The 21,309-nt window shown below is 44.6% G+C and overlaps 1 long non-coding RNA gene across 2 annotated transcripts in view; it reads left to right on the top strand.

Moving 5' to 3' along the window:
* Nucleotides 1-21,309, top strand: part of LOC138497491 (uncharacterized) — a 285,446-nt gene that overhangs the window by 106,374 nt on the left and 157,763 nt on the right. Inside the window, exons 2-3 of one of the 2 annotated variants that reach the window (XR_011278597.1) lie at nucleotides 11,477-11,598; nucleotides 11,715-11,792. The exons of the other annotated variant lie outside the window; for it this stretch is intronic. This is a non-coding gene — a long non-coding RNA (uncharacterized lncRNA). The remainder of the gene's footprint in view (nucleotides 1-11,476; nucleotides 11,599-11,714; nucleotides 11,793-21,309) is intronic. 2 annotated transcript variants of the gene reach the window in all.

Genomic DNA, 21,309 nt, shown 5'->3' with positions numbered 1-21,309 from the left:
GCTCCTAGGTAGAAAAATCCAGGCCCTGGCCTTCTGCCTCCTCCTGCGGTGTCCCACGATCACTGCTGCGAGAAATGGTACATTAATCGTAGCTGTATACGCGCGTTTGTTGATCGTGTGGGCTTTCTATGCATTTTTTTGTGTGCACATTGAAGTTTACGCCAGCTATTGCGTGGCGTACGTGTTTCAAGATTTGAACGTACTTTTCCTTGTGCCACCGTACCCTGTTGAAATCCATCAATACGGTTATTTAGCGCACGTATGGGCGTTACCATTATTTGACTGTAGGACTTGCCTCGCAATGCCCACATAGTCGCTTGTTGTTCCCCATTTCATGTGTTCTGGCCACTTTTTGGGTGACTGTGCAGACCCGTACGCCCCTTCGCTAGTTGTGTCTGCAAGGCGTTTGTGGTGTCGCAGTTACATGTTGGACCGGCACAGATTCCTTGAAAGTCCCTGGTAAGCCCTGCGCATTGTGTTCCATGAATCGACGAATGGGTGCTTGCACGTGCAAGTCCCCTATTTTTCACGCAAATAATTCCATGAACCGGGCCCTATTTCATATATGTCAGATGAAATGCAGTGCGCCAATGCATACTTTTAGTATCTAGCTCTAGGCTGACGGAGCGTACTGTGTCCATAGGTGGACAGGAAACTTGAGTGAATGGCTAGAACAGTGCAATTAAAAAAGATGTAAGCGTTCTATTCGGTTGCAGTATTATAGATGATTCATGTCTGTGACGCCTGATGGGGTTGCGTTAATCCGAGTTGCATTGTGGCCAGGGTTATGGCTGTTTCTCCCAAGTCCGACCTTGCAATTGCTGTGAGGGGCCCATGGAAAAGTACCTTGCCATGATGTTACGGTACCATGTTGACTCCTCTAAGTAAACGATAAGGTACACATAACAACAAAACCATAAGACACAAACTGTCATTGTTACAGAGAGGAAGGTGTGTACATATCAAAAGAGCACTTGTGCCTATGGGTGAATCGACAGTCCACTGCACGTGAACCCACCCATTAACCTTTGGTCAGCATCCTCCAAAAAGCATGAGTGTATTGCTCTGTCATATACCAGTCACCATGACAAGTGAACACAATACTTTTATACCGAAACAGGTTCATGGGCCATCCAGGGAGAGAAAGATGGGCCCAAAACATCAGGGTCAACACAAGCTACCACTGAGACCATTGCCTTGTCGACATGAACCAACACCACCATGGCCATCAACCCTGTACCCCGCAGTCATGACAATGTCCAGAGGCTGTCTGCGTGTCCAGTACCACAGGGCCACGTGAAGGAGGCATGGTATCACAAGTAGATACTGACTGCTAATTTCAAAATCTTTATTGATTGTTTAAAAGGGGTTGGAAAACTCCTATCTTGCCCCATAACTAAGATGGGAGTATTCTCGGCCATCAAACAAAAAGAAAACACAGTCCTAGTCGGTCCTTAGTCAAAATAAAATGGCCTTTACTAATAAACCTAATGCCTGCCTGCTTTCTAATACAATACATGTGTAAAGGGAATGTGTAATGCAAAAAGGAAAATCAGTGTTCAAAAGAAATGTCAGTATGGCTGAGTAAACTCCCTTCCCCGTGTTTTGTAGCACGGGGTAAGGTGGCACACTTTGACCTTGCGACACACTCTGGCTTTGAACACAATGATGCAGTCCATTTCATGGACTAGGGCCCACTTGGCCTTCCACAAATAGTCACAAGTTTCAACAAAAGTTTGTTTCCTTCTGTTTACCATAATTCATTACAGGTTTCCCTCCGTCAGGCTCAAACCTTTCAAACACAATTTGTGGTGGTTCCCTTCCCCAAGCTTCAATCACACCCTCATAGGATTCTCTCCATCGGCCTCAAGCCTCCTTTTACTTTTGCTCCGCTGACGAAGACTTTCGAAACTGCAAGGCTTTTGTTCTTACCTCGACATGACCACTTTGACCTTAAAACATCACTTTTTCTCTCCTACAAGGCCTCTTGGTAAATGTAGTTTTGAGCACAGTACTTCTTTCAAAGTTCAAAGATATCTTTCACATCCAGGTTTACATCTGCTCGGATGAACCCTAACATTTTTAAAGTCATCTAGGTTTCTCTCTGCCGGGATCAAACCTGACAACAGTTCTAATCTTGTATTTCTAACATTCAGGTTCCCCTCTGTCAGGATCAAATCTAATAACAGTTAAAATCTTGTATTTCTCCGTTTCTTTCTCTTCCCGCATTTCCATGGCATCAGACATTTCACAGATTGGGCAATTTTCTTTCGCCGGACCACTATGTTACTTTGTATCTTTAATTTACAGTTCTTTACAATGCTTAGCTTTCTCTTGCGTCTTATCGGCACACGAGCAACCTTCATTGCCATCAAGTTTTATTTTATCACAGACCGGACTTTCATTGCTTTCATCAACTCAGCGACTGTGTTAATTCATTTTCATCTTTCGCAGCTTTGATCCTGAAGTCAAGGCTGATAACTGCTGCTGCACCTCCCCAACTCTGTCTATCACCCGTGAGGGTGGCTGGTATACTTGAAACACAAAAGAGGTTTGTCCCTTCTCTTTGACTGGGGTTCCTTGCCCAACCTCTTCAATGCCCTTTGGAGGTAATGATCTCTCGCTGGGGTGTCCAAGGTTTCTTCAGAGCTCAGTTCTGTCCCTCGACCTGTCGTTCTGCTCTGCCTGGTTCGCTCTCGCCCTGGAAGAACTGCTCCTTCTCGTGCCTCGCCTTGCTCAGAGTGTGTCTCAGTGTTCCACCTTTTAACCATGTGGCGAGAGCTAATAGGAAGGTGTTTGTAATTAAGATCAAGTGCCTGACCCTGCCTGATCTTATTAGTGGGGCATGTCCAATGTATTGTATGGGTGGTAATCCTTTTAGCCTAAGATCTCCTCTTCCTCTGCTCAGTGTTTGTGTAGGGGAGGACCTAGGATGTTGGAATATCCTATAAAATAGGATGGGACAGGGATCTTTGGAAAAGGGGATACCATGTCTCACCATCGGGTGTTCCTCCCCCACTCCTTGAGGACCCCTCGCCCAGGTGATCCTCCCGCACATATCCACCCCCAGGGTCTGGATCCAAAGGCGATGGCCGTGCCCTGGCCACCTGAGTAAGGGTTCCCCAGTGTCTAGGCAGTGAAACACCCCCTCGTTTTTCACAGTCCCTCTGTGAATGGTCGTAATTGTTTTGTATTTTTTTTATTTGTATTTAATCAATTTAGATTTTTACAAAACAACTTTCTTTGTTGTCTAAAAGGAAGAAGTGTAATTTTCTGTGCAGATGTAGATTTCCCGAACAAGTGTTTGTCGAAAATTCTCTTTTATGGATTTTGCAAAGTTTTCTCCAAAGCAATGGTTATTAGTTTGGTAGCCGCTATTAGCCATCTCATTTGGGCCCCCGTGATGAGACGATTCCACCAGATGGTGTTGTCGACGACGTATGATGATTTGTACACAGGGCCGAGGAAGGCCTCTCTTTCATGGTGAATGGACAGACAAACCATCAAAAGGTGTTTGATAGATTCCGTGGCTTGCGGGTCTCTACAAAGTCTACAGGATTTTTCCTTGGATGCGGCCCGAATTGTTAGGACTTCTTGAGTAGGGAGGAGATTTAAACAGGCTTTCAGCAGAGTTCTCATGAGGCGTTTGTTTGGATATTTAGTGCAATACTCCATCGGTTGCTTCAGTTTGTTGTAGACTGGCGGCAGATGGGTTAATAGTTTGTCCGAGACAGCGTTGTCATTAGTTTTTATCCAATCAAGCTATTCCATTTTAGTTTTTATTCTCCTGGGATTCTGGATTAGTTCCTCTTCTGAGCAGGCTATTTCTTGCAGTGTGCGCCTTTGCTTATCAGCCCAGTTGTTAAGGGATTTGTTGCTCCCCTTAGATATTTCTTCGGAGATCATCCTGTATATTTCGAGGCTATCTTGGTTTCTGATTTTCCTGTACAGCTGGATTGTGCTCTGAGCGACAACTGCCTCCATGGAGAGCAGCCCAAGTTCACGTTTTATGGGTTCCACAGCTGTCGATTTCGGTAAGCCTAATGTTGCTCTCCAGATGAAACCTTCTAGTTTAGGCCCTAGGGTCATTGGAATTGAGAGGTGGCATCATCGTAATTTGTGAGGTGAACAACTTTGTAAAGAGTTTTTAACTTCTGCCATTTTATTAAATAAAACAGGTTAAATAAACACCTCACTATCCCTACCCGAATGTGGATTTCTCTGCCTATAGTAAACTAAAAGGGAAATACTCTCACCAACGAATCTCTAACCATCACACAAATACAACAATCAAAACAAAACGGTATAATATGGCAACTCAATTCAACAAATGTATACATCACATAACCTGGTGCACAGTATAACCAATGTCTCTTGTCATGGACTGGGTAAACACCCCTTCCCCAGATCCAAACAAGGTTGTTCTTCACAGTTCAAAGGAAAACTAAGGAAATCCAACTTTAACAGCAAGTTCCATTGTTTCAATGAAGTAACTTGTCAAAGTCAAAAGCTCTCACTCCTCTTGGAATAAGAACTCTACCAAAATATCTTGAAAGGAAAAGTCATAAGCTCTCACGCCTCCTGGGATGCTAACTCCTTCACATCTTTGACAACACATTATTTGGTCAGAATGGTCTGCTTCAAGTTTGACAACAACAAGTGGTTTGGTATGAATGATCTGCTTCAAGAATGACTGCAGGAAGAATTGTAACTTTTCCTCAATCATCTTTCCCAATCCTTCCCCAAGTGTCACAACGTAATATGTTGCTTTCCAATAGTACCACTCTTCAGCACTCGTTCATTCTACCTGGCATAACCTTTCAACAGGTTTCTTTGGGGCAATTGCCTCTTGCCCTGCGGGTCTTCTTGCCTACCCGCCTACCAAAACAGATAAGTGCTTCAATGGTAACTTCCACAGTAGAATAAAAAAACGTAAATGGCCTTCTATATCATAAGCAGGTTAACTGCTTTCAGGGAATAGAGCATTCACATTGATCCTTATCAGGACCTCTGGCTGTAGCAATGTGAATCTACATCAATCACAATGTTGGGTATCCTTGAATCTGAATGGCAACCTTTGCAACCTTGGGGCGTCTCAGTATTCCCCTCTTGTGCTTGGCAACCTTTATTGAACTGATATTGGCTGTTTCCCAAGGTCTCTTGGCTGCAGTATTGGTGGTATTAAGGTGGTTTTTGCTCAAACTCACACCTTTATTCCTGGACCTTGTTTGGTTTACCATCAGCCACTTATGCAAGTCTGCAGCAGTTCGGTAGTCGTGAGATTTATTAGCTTGCCTTTGGAAAGGGACAATGGTTCAGTATTCACAAGATTTATTAGCTTGCCTTCTGAAGTTTGTAACAATTTGGCATTCGTGATGCTTGTTTTTGTATGTCAACAACACTTCGGCATTTGTAACATTGCTTATACTGCCTTTCACCTGCTGGTGAGTGATCCTGCCGGGCCTGAACACGTGGCCTGCACCGGTGAGCCCCAGAATCACTCATATTGCTTAGACTCACCGGGTAAGTCACTACAGGTGTTCCTCTCCACGTTCACAGGACTGCTTCAACTGTGGCTTTTGCCGACCAGGTGCGCCATCCATGGGTGTAATTGTAGGGGGGGGGGACAGAGGGTTTTGTCTACCCCGACTTCTGTGGCATGTCTTTTTGTCCCCCCAACTTTTGGAGGGAGATAAGGGGGGCCACAATCATCAATTAAGTACTTGGACAGCGCAAGCCTGACTGGGGAGCCCAGCAAGGCTTGCGCTGTCTCATTACATAATGCTGAGATGCCTGGCAGCCGCGCTGCAACACTTTCGGGGCTGGGATGCTCTGCATGGCTCAGTCCCTCACCCTGGCTGGCTTACGAGCCATCCAATCCTAAAAACGCATCTGAAACTTTGGCATCGGTATATCAATGACGTTTTTTTAATTTGGAAGGGATCAGTGACATCCCTTAATGAGTTTCATGTTTGGTTGAACCAGTGTGACATGAATATAAAATTCACGATTGAACACAGTTACCGTCAGGTGAGCTTTCTTGACCTTGTAATTAAAAAAACTGTGAATCGACTCACAACCACTCTCTTCAGAAAACCTACTGATAAAAAGTCCCTATTACACTTTAACAGTTTTCACCCTGCAAGTTTACGACAGAACTTACCGTATGGCCAGTTCTTGCGTATTAAGACAAATTGTTCTGAGAAGGATGAATTTAAGCTCCATGCGGAACAGTTAAAAGATAGGTTGCAAAACAGGGGATACCCAAGAAGGTTAGTGAAAGATCAATTGAAGAGAGCTGAAAATACTAATCGTGAGATTTGCTCGACTACACGGGAAAGACACAAGAATGAACGCCTGGTGTGTGTAACTACTTTTAATCTTATGAGTGTGGATGTAAAAAGAATTATTAATAAACACTGGAATTTAGTCAAACATCCAGGATCATTACTGAAAAAAACGATGTTTGCGTTTAAACGTAATCAAAATCTTAGACAAAGATTGGTTCATACTGATCGAGAGCCTACAAGAGAACCTACCATTAATGATCAGTGAGGGTTGCCGCCTATTGTCGGGCACTACAAATGTGGCAAATGTGTTGTGTGCCTTCTAACTGAAACTAAAAAAGAATTTCATTATGGCCAAAGAGTCTGGAAGATGAACTGTCATACCAACTGTTTAACTAAAAATGTAATTTACATTATTAGCTGTTCATGCCAACTTCTATATGTGGGTAAGACCACACGCGAGGTCAGACAACGTATATCAGAACACAGGAGCTGTATACGTAATAAAGTGGCAGATAAGCCGTTGGTTGAACATTCTACCAAAATGCAACACAAAGACACAGACATGAGGTGGTTTGTACTCCAACATATTAAGAGTAACACGAGAGGGAGCGACACTGGTATAATATTACATCGCACTGAACAAAAATGGATTCACACTCTGTTTCAGTAGAATGGAACAATTTGGTCACAAAAAACTGATGTGTAATACTATAGAATTGCCTGTAGGTGAAAGTCATCCATTGGCTAACATGAGATTGAAGATAATACACATTTGCACCTTGTGCTCAATAACAGATAATTGTGGAGGTAAACATAACGATGTGAAGTATAGATGCACCCGCTATATGTACCATCGAGGGGTATTTGAGTATTTAAGTTTCCATTTGAAGCATACGGTGACTGTTTTGTTTGTTTCATTTTGTTTGCCTTACATTGCTTTTCTTACATTGTGTTAAGTTTTTAATGCTGTTTTCTTCATATTGCATAAGTTATCCAGAAATAGTGAACTGATCGGGGGTAAGCTGTAACACATGAATATTTAAACGCAGCATGTACCTGGGTGTTCACATTTTCCATAGGTCCCAGTCCCTGAAATCAGGGTGTGAAGTTCAATAGGTCTATACTTAGGGCGTTTCTTGCCCTCTTTTTGCTCCTTCATTTGTGCTATACGTGACTGATGAGGGATTGACATCTTGTCCCATTTTGTTCAGTTTTAGGTTTTTAATTGTTCTAGGGTCTGTAGTTCACCATTACGGATAGTCTTTTGTCCATGTCTAGCTGGTGTGGACTTTGTTATCGGTCCTTTTTCAGTGTCCGCAGCACTGAACAAATGATAGTCCCTTGACTGTGTCTAGCCCGTATAAACTTTGATGCTATGTTGTTGTTTGGCGCCGTTTGAACGAGGGAGGTGCTGGCTGTGAAATTCTTCCCCACAACGAGCGGGGCTGTGCGTTCCGTCCGAAGGTAAATGATGAACTAGGGAGTATGATACGGTCGAGGCCATGTAGAGTATGACTTACTTACTGTAACTTGTTGGGTGTCCTGACCCACGTTTAAGCTATCATGCCACAACATTTGGTGCTGTGGGCTTAGAAAATTCAAGATGGCGGAAAACCCACATGTGCGCCGAAATCCAGGAAAGCTGCGCAGTTTGTGCGCACACCGAAATGGTTGCCTCACTTGCCACCCACCAGTGCGAGAACGAAAGGCCGGGTTGCCATGAGGGAAATGGGTTGCCAAAGGAAAAACAGTAGCGCCGGTTAGCTTCAAAGCGCTTTAAAATCACCATTGGACTACCCGCACAGTAGTCTGAAACCATTGGGAATGGCAATGCTGATTGCCAAATGCAACCTAGAATTGTTGGGAATTCATTTTCTTAAATCCCAAAAATGGGTGCAGTACCAGTACTCACCACTATCCAAAAGCCGGCAGTTTAAAACCACCCTGTGTTTCTCTGAAGGCAGGCTCAAACTGTCTATTTTAAACATTTTAAGCATTGCAACACATCTAAAAACTCACTGGACACCAGCAGACATTTGGTAGAATGGAGTTTTGTGTGCCTACAAAATCTGGGAAATGAAGAGCCCAGAACAATGCTTATAACAAAACTGCTATGGAGTCAGCAGTTTAAGTTGCACTGGATTTAAAGACACTAAAATCGAAAATGTTTAGATTAAATGAGTGACCTATGTTTGGTGTCACATGCCTTTGTAACTGTTTAAATGTCATAGTTTTAAACTTAGAATCAGCCTTCTAGCTGCATATGTGAAAATGTTTAGTTTTATTTGAATGCAGAAACTGGGGAACAAAAAGTGACATTTTATCTGAAACCCGGCTTAAGGAACTGAATTCTGCCTGGCAACTACCCCCATCAGGAGTGAAACTTGAGTCACAGCTGTGTTCCCAGGCCTATCTGCCCTTTTGCTGCTCACACTAAGGATATGCCATCTATCTGATAATTGAATTACCTGTGCTCTGTAGGAGAGTGAACAATGCAACTCCCTTCACCCAGGCAGAGGGTTTATTGAGAGGATCATAAATGGCTTCCTCTTGAACAATGAGCCTCTCCTGACTCAGGCAAAGGTTTTATTACAGCAGTTGTAAAATGTAGCTTCCTCTTGGCAGAAGCTGGGAGGAGCACTGCCTGTGAGAGCAAGCTGGCTTGGCAGAACTGGATAAACCAGTATTTCTACCTTGTGCTGAGAGGAAACCACACCCCTTTGGAGCCAGAACATAACTCTAAAAAGATGGATCATTCATAGAGCGGACATGTGAAAAATTTATAAATGATACCATAATTCTTGTGATTTTTCTGCCCACATTTTAAGAGGTTTTTCGACCCGGTGGCGTGTTCAGAGGGGTTTTAGCGGAAAAGTGGATATTACTCTAAATGTATGCATGTTAAAAATCTGAAACTTCATCAGTTAATGTCCATACTCCCTGCACACATGTATGTAAAGTTGGGTCAATGTCAGAAAGTGAAAAATCAGTTAAAAAGTCAATTATGTGCCATTTCTGAATGCAAGCTCTTAGAAACAGCAGATTTGGACAGAGACATGGCTAAATTCAGCCACACCATGTATATGTAATTTCAAGCAACTGTGTAACTGTGAAATATGTCTTTTATTATCAAATATAGAATGTGTGCAATCTGACAGAGGAGTGTCCTATCTGCAAGCCATAAAATGACATCCCTCTGACTCACAGTTCATTCCCCAATCAAATGATAAATGGAAGTTTGACCAATTAGAAGCTGAGAGAGAGGTAGGGTCAGTGATGCTAGAACACACCCACATTCTAAGCACATAAAAGCAGACAGACAGGACAGATAGGGACCTTCAATTCCATTTGCTGCAACGCGCTCTGCCGGACCATACAACATCCAGAGATCCAGACTTCAAATTCATCAAACCCCCAGAGAGCCAAACTAGAGACTTCAATCTATCCAGAACTAGAGACCCAGACCAGAGAACCAGAGAGGGCTGACCCAGATCACTGTGAAGTGCCGAGACCAGAGGCGAGTCTAAAACCCTGACCAGATCCGTGATGAGGCCCATTTCACTCAAGAATATAGTGTGAGTACATAGCAAAACTGTGCGGAACCAATCTCTTAGTTAAAATAATATAATTCAATCTATTTTAATCTAAGTAGAACTGCCTCCTAACTGTCACTTGTCATTTCCTAGTTGCAAGCTGCACTTGTCTTTTTGAACTTTAAAATTTCAAATCTGAAAAACGACCTTCACAAAATCGCTCATATCTCCGCAACCGTTTGTGCTAGAGACTTGCAGTAACTTTCATTTTGAAGCTGAGATCCTAGGCTTTCCTAGGACCCCAAAACAATAGAGATAGTCCTTGTGGTTCCTCTGTAATAGCGCTCGGCGCATCCGCGAATTTTACCGCGATTTGCAAATTTCTTCACATGTAAAAACTGCTGCTGCTTGCCTTCCATTTGCCAGAAATTCGTTTAACCTGCTAACTATCCCTGCATCATTGCTAGTGTGAGCCTGGACTAATATTAACTAGATACCACTCACCCTGAACCTCTGAAAGGGAATTAAAAGCATTTCCAGCATATTTCTCATCCATTGCTAGCACATATCAAAGCATTTTGCCTGTGTTTTCAAAACTCCTATCTGTTTTCTGTAGTGTAAGCTTGCTGGGGTGAACTGATTTACATTGATTGCATTTCTGAGAACTGTGTGTTTTCCTTCCATTTCCTTGCCTTGCATCAAGGGGGGGGGGGGGGGATTGCCAGAGAAAAGTGATTACATTGTTTGGTTGAAATCATATTGAGTATTTTCTGTACTGCATTCATTGAATATTGCATCCACCTGAGCTTACATAAAGCATCCTCTACCACATTATACTTTTGTTCCTATTTACCAGTGTGCTACCTTATCCATTTCATGTCAACTCATTAGTGACTATAAGAAGTGTGCTAGTGCCAGATTCTCCGTTGTTGATCTTTATCATATCAGATTAAGTGTGCTACTCAATTATTAATTTATTATAAAGTGTGATATATATATATATTTTAAATTATCAAATAAACCTTTTAAACTTGCAAAACAGAACTACTTCTTGGCTCAGTGGGGTCAGGGGGATTCCAAGAGAGGGGTGTTATATAGGGGTAGTCATCCAGAACGCATGAACTGGACATAAAGATATATCCATAAGGGTTTTCATTCAGTATTCTAGACTAGGCGTTAACTTAGCTGTAGTGCTGAATTGAATCCTCTTACAAACTAGATATGAGGCGTTTGATACGCCATACTTGTAACGAGGAATAATGTAGATACTATGGCAGCTTTTTTCCTTCGTATATATAGCATTGCAACTTTTGAAGTAGCAAATATTCTATGTAGGTATACTTGACATAAGTCATATATGACTAGTGTTTCATCACGTTTATCGCTAGTACAGCAGGCGATTTTTCTAAATATCATGGGAGCAGTGCCGCACCGATATATACAGCGCACTAATAATGGGTGTTGTGTGTTGTCACATACACTTATTTGGCATTTTTAGCATTTTAGTATTTTTTAATGCAGAGAATGATATTAATAAGCAGGATCACTCCCTGTATGTGGTGCAACACGAGATGCGATATCGTCCACAATGACCTAATAGGAAGTGAATAACCCTCCACTGATACACTGCTATTATATGTTTCTGTTTGGCAGTGTTACGGAGGATCGTGTGATTGATACACAATTAAAATCATCCTGCAAATTCTTTACGTGGGCCCCAGGGGGTTCCTGGGTCGTATTGTGCTAGAGGAGCTTCAAACGGCACCAAGATGCTCGTAAGTGTTCTTCTCTTGGAATTTTTATAATTTTACACTTTGTATGGTCATAGGTAGGCACATTATGTGCTTTGCTCTGTGATATATTTTGAGTGGTGTTTCTGTTGGTCCCACAGGCTTAACATATATATTGATGCCAGTGGAGGATTCATTTCCGCTGTCTTGTTCAACGTCCCGCGAGTTGGAACTTGGGGGTGAGTAGGGTATATGTGTTTATTGAATTGTAGCACATTGTGACCTTTTTCGTCACCGACTTTAAGAAATAGGGATGACATTGTGGTTTTTTATTTGTTTTTAGATTTATTACTGGCCCATATACGTTTAGAACAGGGCGGAGTATCTGCTCCTAGCCCGATGTCCTGAAGAAGGTCTCTGACCGAAACACGTGTTGATATTTTGTCCGTGAGAGATATCCTGTGAAATGTGATACCAGTTACACAACGACACCTGATACTATGGACTGGGTCGCTATTGAAGATGATAATCGAAAATATTTGGAATAACAATATTTGATGTAGTAACACATTAGGGTGTTTTATTGATGTATGTTTGAATGAGCTTTTGTATGTGGATACGAATGATGGTATGAATTGATTGATGGTTTTTATGAAATTTTATGACATTAAGATGAATTTTTTCATGTGATGAGTTTTTGAATAAAATTTGATATGTACTAAATTTAACCAACGTCATCCCATTCCACTGATCCATTTCTTTCGATTATTGTATATTATACCTGAAGGATCAGGGATTTTGAGTGCAGGTTTACCCCTTTATTTACCCCTCACCCTGGCTGGCCTGACTCAAAGTCAGCAGCCAGGGTGCTGAACTGAGTGTTGCAGGGCCTGGCGCCTGTGCTTCCAGGCTAGCAGCAGCACTTCCAGGGGCTGCGGCGTAGAGAATTGCTTTCCGGCTTTGTGTTCATGTGACACACAGACAGGAACTAGGAAGCTCATACAGCTTGCTGGTTTCTGTCTGGAGGTGCGTGAGTGCAAAGAGGTTAGGTCCGTGTAACATGAGACCGGCATTTGAAAGCAGAGCGAAGGTACTTTTTTAAATATAATTTTAAATTGTGTTTGTGTATGTTTGTTGTGGTGCTGGGATTCGGGCTGACCCTAGTGAGGGTGTGTGTCACATTTGGACAATGTGAGCAGAGCTCACACTACACACTGAGGCCCCAAGTATGAAGACACACTAACAATAACAAATGATGCATTCTCGGTCTCAAGCCACAGCTCTGCCACGCCTCTCAAATTAGTCTTGTCACTTTTCAGATGCTACTAAAGCATCACCATCCTAATTTCAAAATGAAGTTGGCGTAAGGTGCGCCCTCCCATAGTAGAGTGGAAAGTGTCAAGCTGAGAAAACTTGTGACCCAAAACTGTCGTACTCTGCAAATTCTGTCAAATGAATTTGAGTGCTATATGCCTTCCAAACATGGTGAACATTTGTTAAGCAGTTTTTGCTCTAGGTGCGCAGAAGGAACCGTATGGGATTTTGTGTTAAAAGCATAATTTTAGGAGCCCTGTTTAACTTTTCCCCCTGCCGCCTAAATAATCTTAACCAAACTGGCAAAAAGTATTTCGAGTTTTGCAGACACTTTTTCAGGACGGTTTGGTGCAAATTAGTAAATGGGTGTCATGGTTCAGGTTACATGCCGCCAAAACCTGCTTCACTTACCAAACTAAGCAGGGGAGTATCCAACATTGTAAGAGTGGGGGTGGGGAGGGGGTTAGCAACGAAATGCAGTATGTGCAATTCCACATGGTCTCATTGGCGCCCCAAACCGCCCACACCTGGCCCAATCTACTTTTTTGGCAACATTAGTGGAAGATGGCATTTTGAAACCCATCTGTTAGAGCTGTCCAAGCCCCCTGAGGGAAAATTCATGCAAACTTCCTAATTATTTTATCGTTTGACCAACAGAAATGACTTCACAGAAAAGGACATTGCAAAGCGCATCATCAGTCCTTCATACTTGGAGGCACCATGGAAGTGACTTTATAATAAGTTGCCATAAATAAGCCAATTGAAAAATAACTTAATGGTGCAAAATGCCTAAATTGCATTTTTGTTATATGTGGAGCAACTCTGTAGTCATTAGGCTTTTCCATTATAATAGCATGATACATAAACATAAGCTTTGAAGTGAATCAGAGTCACTTGCAGAGCTGCAGATAAGGCACAATGTGATTAAATGGTTTGCTCAGGAACACACACTTGGTTAAATGGTGAAACTGGGATGTGGACAATTTAGGCGACTGCGCACATCTTTCCAGGTTTAGTTGATAAATATATTTATTAAGGTGTTGCTTTACATTTCATGTGCTTAAATAATTATTTATAGCAATACCTTGGAAGCAAACCACATTACATAATAAACTAGTCTTTCATAGTAAACTACCCATACACTATATACATTGTCATAGAAATATGTTGAGCAATGGGAGCATGGCTTTAGTTTTATTCTCGCCATTCTGCATGCAAAGTCACAATAGCATCATGCAGATTAATGTGAGCCTAACAAATCCCCCTTGTGTTTTAAAGCAATAGTCATTATTTCATAAAGCATGCAACATCATGCGCCCTGCTCACTCCCTCCCATTCACATTTCTAAAGGGACAAAAGTTCCTGCTGATAGCAGAACCCTCCCTCCCATCAGAGCCTAATCACTCACATTGTAATGCTCTGTTGATACAGAGCAACGTGAGGACCCTCTGCTGCCTGGAGCTCCTTGTGACATTGTCCTGGCAGTGGGAAACCTCTGCCATTCAGAACGGGTAAAGTTTCCTGCTCCCAGGACAATGAGCATGCTGAGCAGGAATTGCTCAGCACACATTGTCCTGCCATCGAGACACCTTTGCCGTTGGGCGCCCTCTTTGATGTGCCAAACGGGAGAGGTGTCCCAATGACAAATGTCCCGGTCTGGCTCTTAAAAGAGCCACAGGCGTCAGCTTACCCTCTCTGCCTCTCCTGTTTGGTACTCCACTGCTTGGAGCCATTTGAACACAGGAAAACATACCTTCATTTTAATCAGTCAGAATCTTGTAGAAATAATCTATCAGCATGTACACATATATGGTACTGTGCACAACCCAGGTTTGGAGCTATATGGCATTTAAAAATGGATTCCAAGTATACTTGGTCACCCACTGCACTGCATTAACCAACGGCTTCTGTCTTTGAATGAAAGGAAAAATCAAGGGAATTGCTGACATTCCAGTGAATCTGTTCCTTTGGGCCATGGCTTTTTAGTTCAGCTAGGTCAAGTCAATTTAGCCCACAATTTCAGGGATCAGGGTGTGATAAAGTCTGGTCTGCTCAATGGACGTTGTGCCACTTTTTCCATTTGTTATTGTATATGTACATATAAATGTTGTGTGTTGTGTGCACACAATGTATGTCCATGGAGGGGTTGGGTGCATTTGTGTGTGAGTGAGAGTGTATGCAAGCATATGTGTGTTGACTTTTGTGTCTGAATGAATGATAAATAATGCATTGTTTGTATGTTGTATTGGAATTAAGTTTGTGAATGTTATGTTGTGTCACTGGGTGCATGGCAGGCCGGCTAGAGATGTGTGGGGGCCCAATTGAATTTTAAAGATAGGCCACCAGTCTTATGAGAGTTATAACAGAGCGTCAGCAATGGACTCTTGTGGTGTAGTAGTCTAATGTTATCCCTCAGGGATTTAGGTTGTCTGACCTTGGTACAAAATCACAGCAAAATTGACCGTAGTCATTTTCGCTGCGAATACGTTTTTACCTTGGTACATAAAAACAAACCCATGTCCCCCCAAACCGCGAGTACACCCATAAACCCCCCTGCTTACCTTTATTCCATCCGCCGCCTCTCCTGTACCTTGCAGCATCAGATCCATCTATCTAAAGCGCGTTGGATCTGATGCTGCAGGGTCCCATAGGTATCCCTCACTGTCCTGACCCTTTACTCCTCCATGGTGATCCTCCTGCAGTACACCACCCCCAAGGTCATGCTCGGGAAGGGTGTGCCTTTCCCTGCCCACTGGGTTGGATACTTTGGGTAGGGTTTCAATGAGGGATCCATAGTAGTCATCACACTTTCTGCACGCACAGAAAGATTTCATGCAGCTGCCTAACTGAATTAATTCTACTTATTATTTAGTGATGGTAGATGTATTATATATACCCACTCATCAACATTTCTCTACCTCAGACTACCACAAGGGGCCTCCCGCCGCCACCACACACCAGGTTGGCAAATCTCTACAGACATCCTGCTACAGTACCGTACTGATGACTCATTCAATGGAATATGATGGATTGTATTGGTACTGTAGCAACCCATCCCGCACCTGGCTGCAATAATGGAGGAAACTCCCCAGTTCCAGGCATCAAAATTGACTGTGATGTACTCTAGCAGCCCGCCAACTCACCTGGACCTTCTTGACAGTACTGTGCACTTGCATGATTTAGAAACCTCTGTCTAAGTGTTGTGTTGAGCGCATTCACTTTAATGGCAAGATTCTTTGCTAGTGCAAAATATACAATTCAAGTAATTGTTGCTGTCTTGTCTGGTATATAGGAATATTAATTGCACTTTCACATAGTGAAAGAATGCATAATGGAGCCTGCCAGATGCGAGCTGTGTACAATACTCAAGACAGTGGGAGAACCATGGTGTTTGCTAGTACTTGATGTCTGCAGGGTTGGACTCTCTTCTCTCACCCAATTCTAGGTTTTGCTTCACTGGTCCTATTAGGCCCCATAATTGGTTCCCGCAAGTACACATCTGTCTGCTGCCCATTAGCCGTCTGGATTGCTTCTTTTAGGGAGAGATCATGTAGATGTAAACACATTTTGGCAGATATGGGGTGAAAGAATCAACAAACTGTTCTCGGTCAAGCATTTCTTTGGCCTCCTCGGATGTTTTTTGGCTCAGCCATTTGCTTATTAGATCCTTCACGCTGTATGACTTATGGCGGGGAGTTTCCCCTTGTCATAATCATAGGTGTCGTAGTCAGATCCTATACTGCTTCTGATCCCGCCCAAGCCTCTACAGGATACCCTGCTTCAGCTCTTCATACAGGGTTGAACTGTCATGGTTTAAGCTTGAAAGGCTTTCTGTGCTTCTCCTGTTGGCAGAGGGATGATATACCGAACCCAGCGATCTCAGTGCCATCTTTTGGACTAGCCCATTCGACCAAAATCCATGAAAACGGTAGCTGGATCTTCCCCATTACTCATTTGTGTAGGATTCTGGGTGGTGCAGCCAATTTTTGTCTCTCATTGATAACCCTCAGACAGCCAGATTCGTGGCAAGGGCAGGAGCCCCTCTCTCTTTCGTCTCCAACACCACTGGAGATCAGCTGAGCTGCGACATCCTCTGCAAGAACAGCAACCAGGCAACCAGGTGCCTCATCCCTTACATGTATTGTGTGTTATGCTAAACACACTTGCTCACCTCGCCGATGGCATCCGAGAGCATATCTACATTCTACAGCACCTCCGACAAGCCCTCATCGATGCTCTACCCACTATGGCCCGTAAGGGTGCTGCCTGCACCTAAGATGGTGTCCGTTCTCCGTGAATGAAGCGTTGTGTTGCCAAGCAACATGGGTGATAAAGATCCCACACATCCAACGGCACAGGCAGAAGCCGGCCCACTGCCGAGAAGTGCCGCTCTGAAAAGGCTCTGTTTGCCCCTGTTTGCCTCGGGGTAACGAGGAGAAGCGACCAGCGTTCTGGCCACAATCTGCTCCTAACATCTGACCAGCAAAGTTCACCACAGCAGATTTGCGCTCTGTCGCCATTCCATCTTGAACTACCGCTGCTTCCGCTCGTTTGAACTGCAGCCACCCCTAGAAAAACTTGATAAGTACTTTTTACTACTACATCATGCTTAGCACTGCTTGCCTTCGGCCTCCTTGTACTCATTTATCTGCCTCTGCACACAACGTGATTGGGAACCTCACTAAGGCCATATAGTAGAGTCCCCTACCTACGGCCACTAAGACGCACCTTGCATTCGCCTCTCACCCGTGCATTGCCGTATTACTAATTATCCCAGTCCAGCCTATCTGAATCCTAGCCTAATTACTGTGCAGTGTGTAATGACCACTGGAGTCAGGTAAGTTAGGAACAACTTTAATCATCAACCTGAACAGCCGTGTCCTAGCCGCTCTCCCCACGTCTCCCCTTAATCCTCTTCCAACCGCCAACCTCCCGGCACGAGCGTAGAATCCTCAGGTGCATTCCACGCTCGTGAAGAGAGGCTAAACCGGAAAAGCCATTACAACACTTCTCCCCCCGTCACACACACCACACACACACACACACACACACACACACACACACACACACAGGAAAAGAGCGCGAACATGCCCCAAACACCACATGAAGGAACTGGAAGAAAAAACAAAGGGAACACAGAGAAAGAATACTTCCTAAAAGGAAGGAGAAGAAGATTGGCCTAAAGAAAGACATAATTAAAATCCTCAATCATCGGCAAACTCTAGGACAAAGTCCTTATACTTAGCTGGCACTTTCTTCACTCTCCTTGGGCAGATACTTGTGTCATTGTTAGTCTCCCCAGAAGAATTATGCTCAGTAGGCCCCACTTCCCTTGGAAACAGCACAGAATCCTGCGAAGTACCTTGGGAAACTTCATCAACTCCCCCACCCCGAGGTGCAACACCCTCACATTCCGGGGAAGAGACCACCATACTCTCACCGACTCCTGCACCCATCGGTGCTGGCACTACCACCTTACTATTGGCCCCCGTGGACCCCGGAACGGACGCAATACAACCAGTCGCATCATCACCAGACCTAACCGTTCCCTCGCCACCTGCAACCGTACCATCACCACTACTGTCATTCGCGGAACCACACGATACCTCACAAGGAGCAGCTGTCCAATTCCCATCAAAACTCCTATCCTGCCCCCCCGCGTAGAGGGTATCTTCTTCCCGCCAGATGCCACCAGGATTTTCCACAGGAACCACACGTCTCAAACTCCATCTGGTACCGTCCTGTAACTTTACATAGCCACGACCAACCCTGGTCACCACACATGGCTGCATGAACTTGCTCAAACCCTTGGCCACGAACCTGGGATTCTTCACGACTACATGGTCACCCACTTTCACAGGCAAGTGCCTCCTCCGTTTAAGTTGACTTTGCCAAAACGCATCCTGCTTGGCGCGAACTCTATCGAGAACTTCTTGCATGTTCACACGAGTTTGAACCCCACCCCCCAAGGCAGCCACCCTCAGCTTGGACCCAGGCTTCCTTCCCCTCATAAGCTCAAACGGAGACAAACCCGTAAGGAACGAAGGGGTAAGCCTATATGCCTTGAGTGCTTCGGACACCACACTGCACCACGGCAACCCATTAGCGATCGCCAACTGAACCGCTCCTTTCACAAATCTATTCATGCGCTCCACTAACCCATTGGCCTCTGGGTTGTACAAAGCCACTCTGTGGTGACGAATCCCTAACTTAGAGAAAAATTCTTGCATGGCACTTGATACAAACTGAGGACCATTGTCGGTGACAACTCCTGCAGGTACACCCTCCCTGTCAAACACTGATGCCAAAAACTCAATTACCTTTTCCGTAGTTGCGGAAGACAAAGCCGTGGCCTCCACCTACCTGGAGGTGTAGTCAACTAATACCACAAAAAATCTCAACCCACCACCCAAGGCGTCTATGGGCCCCATGATATCCACCGCTACCTTGGACCACACATCTCGGGGAACCTCCACGGGGTGGATTGGCTGCGCTAGGGTCGTCTTACTTTTATCACTGACGGAACAGGCTGCGCAGTCTTTAACAACCCTTTCAACTTCCTCATCCATCTTGGGCCACCAATACCCCTCTCGGAGCCTCCTTTTCGTCATAGATCTTCCGATGTGACCTTCGTGCGCTAACTCCACAAGCCTAGCCTTTAGAGACTCTGGCGGGACTAACCTAGAACCTCTAGCGATGCCCCATGGACCTTCCGACAACTCTGACCACACTTGACCAAATGACTTACTCATATCTTCCTTGCCCGCACCAGTCGCGAGAGCTGACTTAATACTGTTCAAAACGGGATCCCGACCACACTCAATATCCCACTCCTGTTCACTGATTGCAGGAAACACTTTGGCCACCAAGGTGCACTCGTCCCCTGCTACATTCTGGACCGGATCCCCAACATACAAATCTTGGCGTGGGAAACGAGAGAGACAGTCCGCCACTGCATTTTTCTCACCAGGCACATACTCGACCTTGAAATTGTACTACCCCATGTCAGCCATCCAACGCATCACTCTGGAAGATGCTTGGGCCAATCCTTTGGTTGTTAAAACGTGCACTAACGGTTTGTGATCGGTGCGCAAAGTGTATTCCACACCCCATAAAAACGTCCTAAAGTGCTTCGATGCCCAGACCGCAGCCAGGGCCTCCCTCTCTATCACGGCGTATCTGCGCTCTGTCTCACTGAGTACCCTGGAGGCAAAGGCAACAGGGCGGAAAGCCCCCTCAAGCCACTGCTCAAGTACAGCACCCACACCGTATTCACTCGCATCTACGGTCAAAACCGTCCTCCTAGAGGGACAAAAGGAAACCAAAGCAGGAGCCTGATCGACTAGAACCTTCAAATGTTCAAACTCGCGCTGGCACAACTCAGACCAGTCAAAACGAACACCCTTTTTGAGTAACGCTCTCATGGCAACAGTCTTGTCAGAGTACGTGGGAATGAACCTGCTGTAATATTCGGCCAACCCTAAGAATGATCTCAGCTGGTCCTTGCTGGCGGGTGGTGACACCTCACACAACACCTTCACCAAATCAGCCTTGGGATGTATCCCCTTAGCATCTAAGGTGTGTCCTAGATAAGTGACGCTTCCCACTCCAATCTTACATTTACTCATTTTGACTGTCAAACCACTCCTCTCCAATATGCCAAGAACTTGCAAAAGCCTCTCATCATGCTCCCTGTGCGACCTGCCCCACACCAAAATATCGTCCTGAAAATACTCTACGCCTCCCACACCGGAGAACAACTTCTGCATCACTCGCTGGAAAAAAGCAGAGGCGGAGGCTAAACCAAAAGGCATTCGCCGGAAACGAAAGGCCCCAAACGGTGTGATGAATGAGGTGAGGGGGCGCGATTCGACATGAAGGTCCACCTGGTGGTATGCGGAGGATAGATCAAGGGTGGAAAAATGAGACGCTCCACCCACCAGAGAGAGCATTTCGTTGATGTTAGGCAAGGGATGTCTGTCGATCCAGATATTGCAATTCAAATCCCTGAAATCGACACACATCCTCATGCCTCCATCAGATTTGCGCGCCAATACAATAGGAGCCAGCCACTCTGAGGATTCCACCTCTTCAATCACACCAGCCTCCAAGAGTTTGTCCAGTTCTGCCTTGAGTGGCTCCCGTGCGACAATGGGCACCCGTCTGACCCTATGCACCACCGGGATAGCACCCCTCTTCAAAACTATTTTGTGGGAAAAACCACGCAACTTGCCCAAAGTAGAGGAGAACACTGAGGGAAATTTGGCCTGGAGAACATCAGCCGTCAATGGACTAGCATCCTTCCACTCATCCCCACCTTCCTTGCTCACACACAAAACTGGGACCGCCTTACCCGGGCGAACCTCGATATCAAGAGCTGCCTGTTCATCCCAACCAATAACAGGATCACCCTTGTGTGCCACATAAAGTTTGCCTCTAGTC

Source organism: Ambystoma mexicanum, chromosome 5q, assembly GCF_040938575.1.
Source record: "Ambystoma mexicanum isolate Mex_15411 chromosome 5q, UKY_AmexF1_1, whole genome shotgun sequence".
NCBI lineage: Eukaryota > Metazoa > Chordata > Amphibia > Caudata > Ambystomatidae > Ambystoma > Ambystoma mexicanum.
This window is presented reverse-complemented; position numbering and strand designations above follow the sequence as displayed.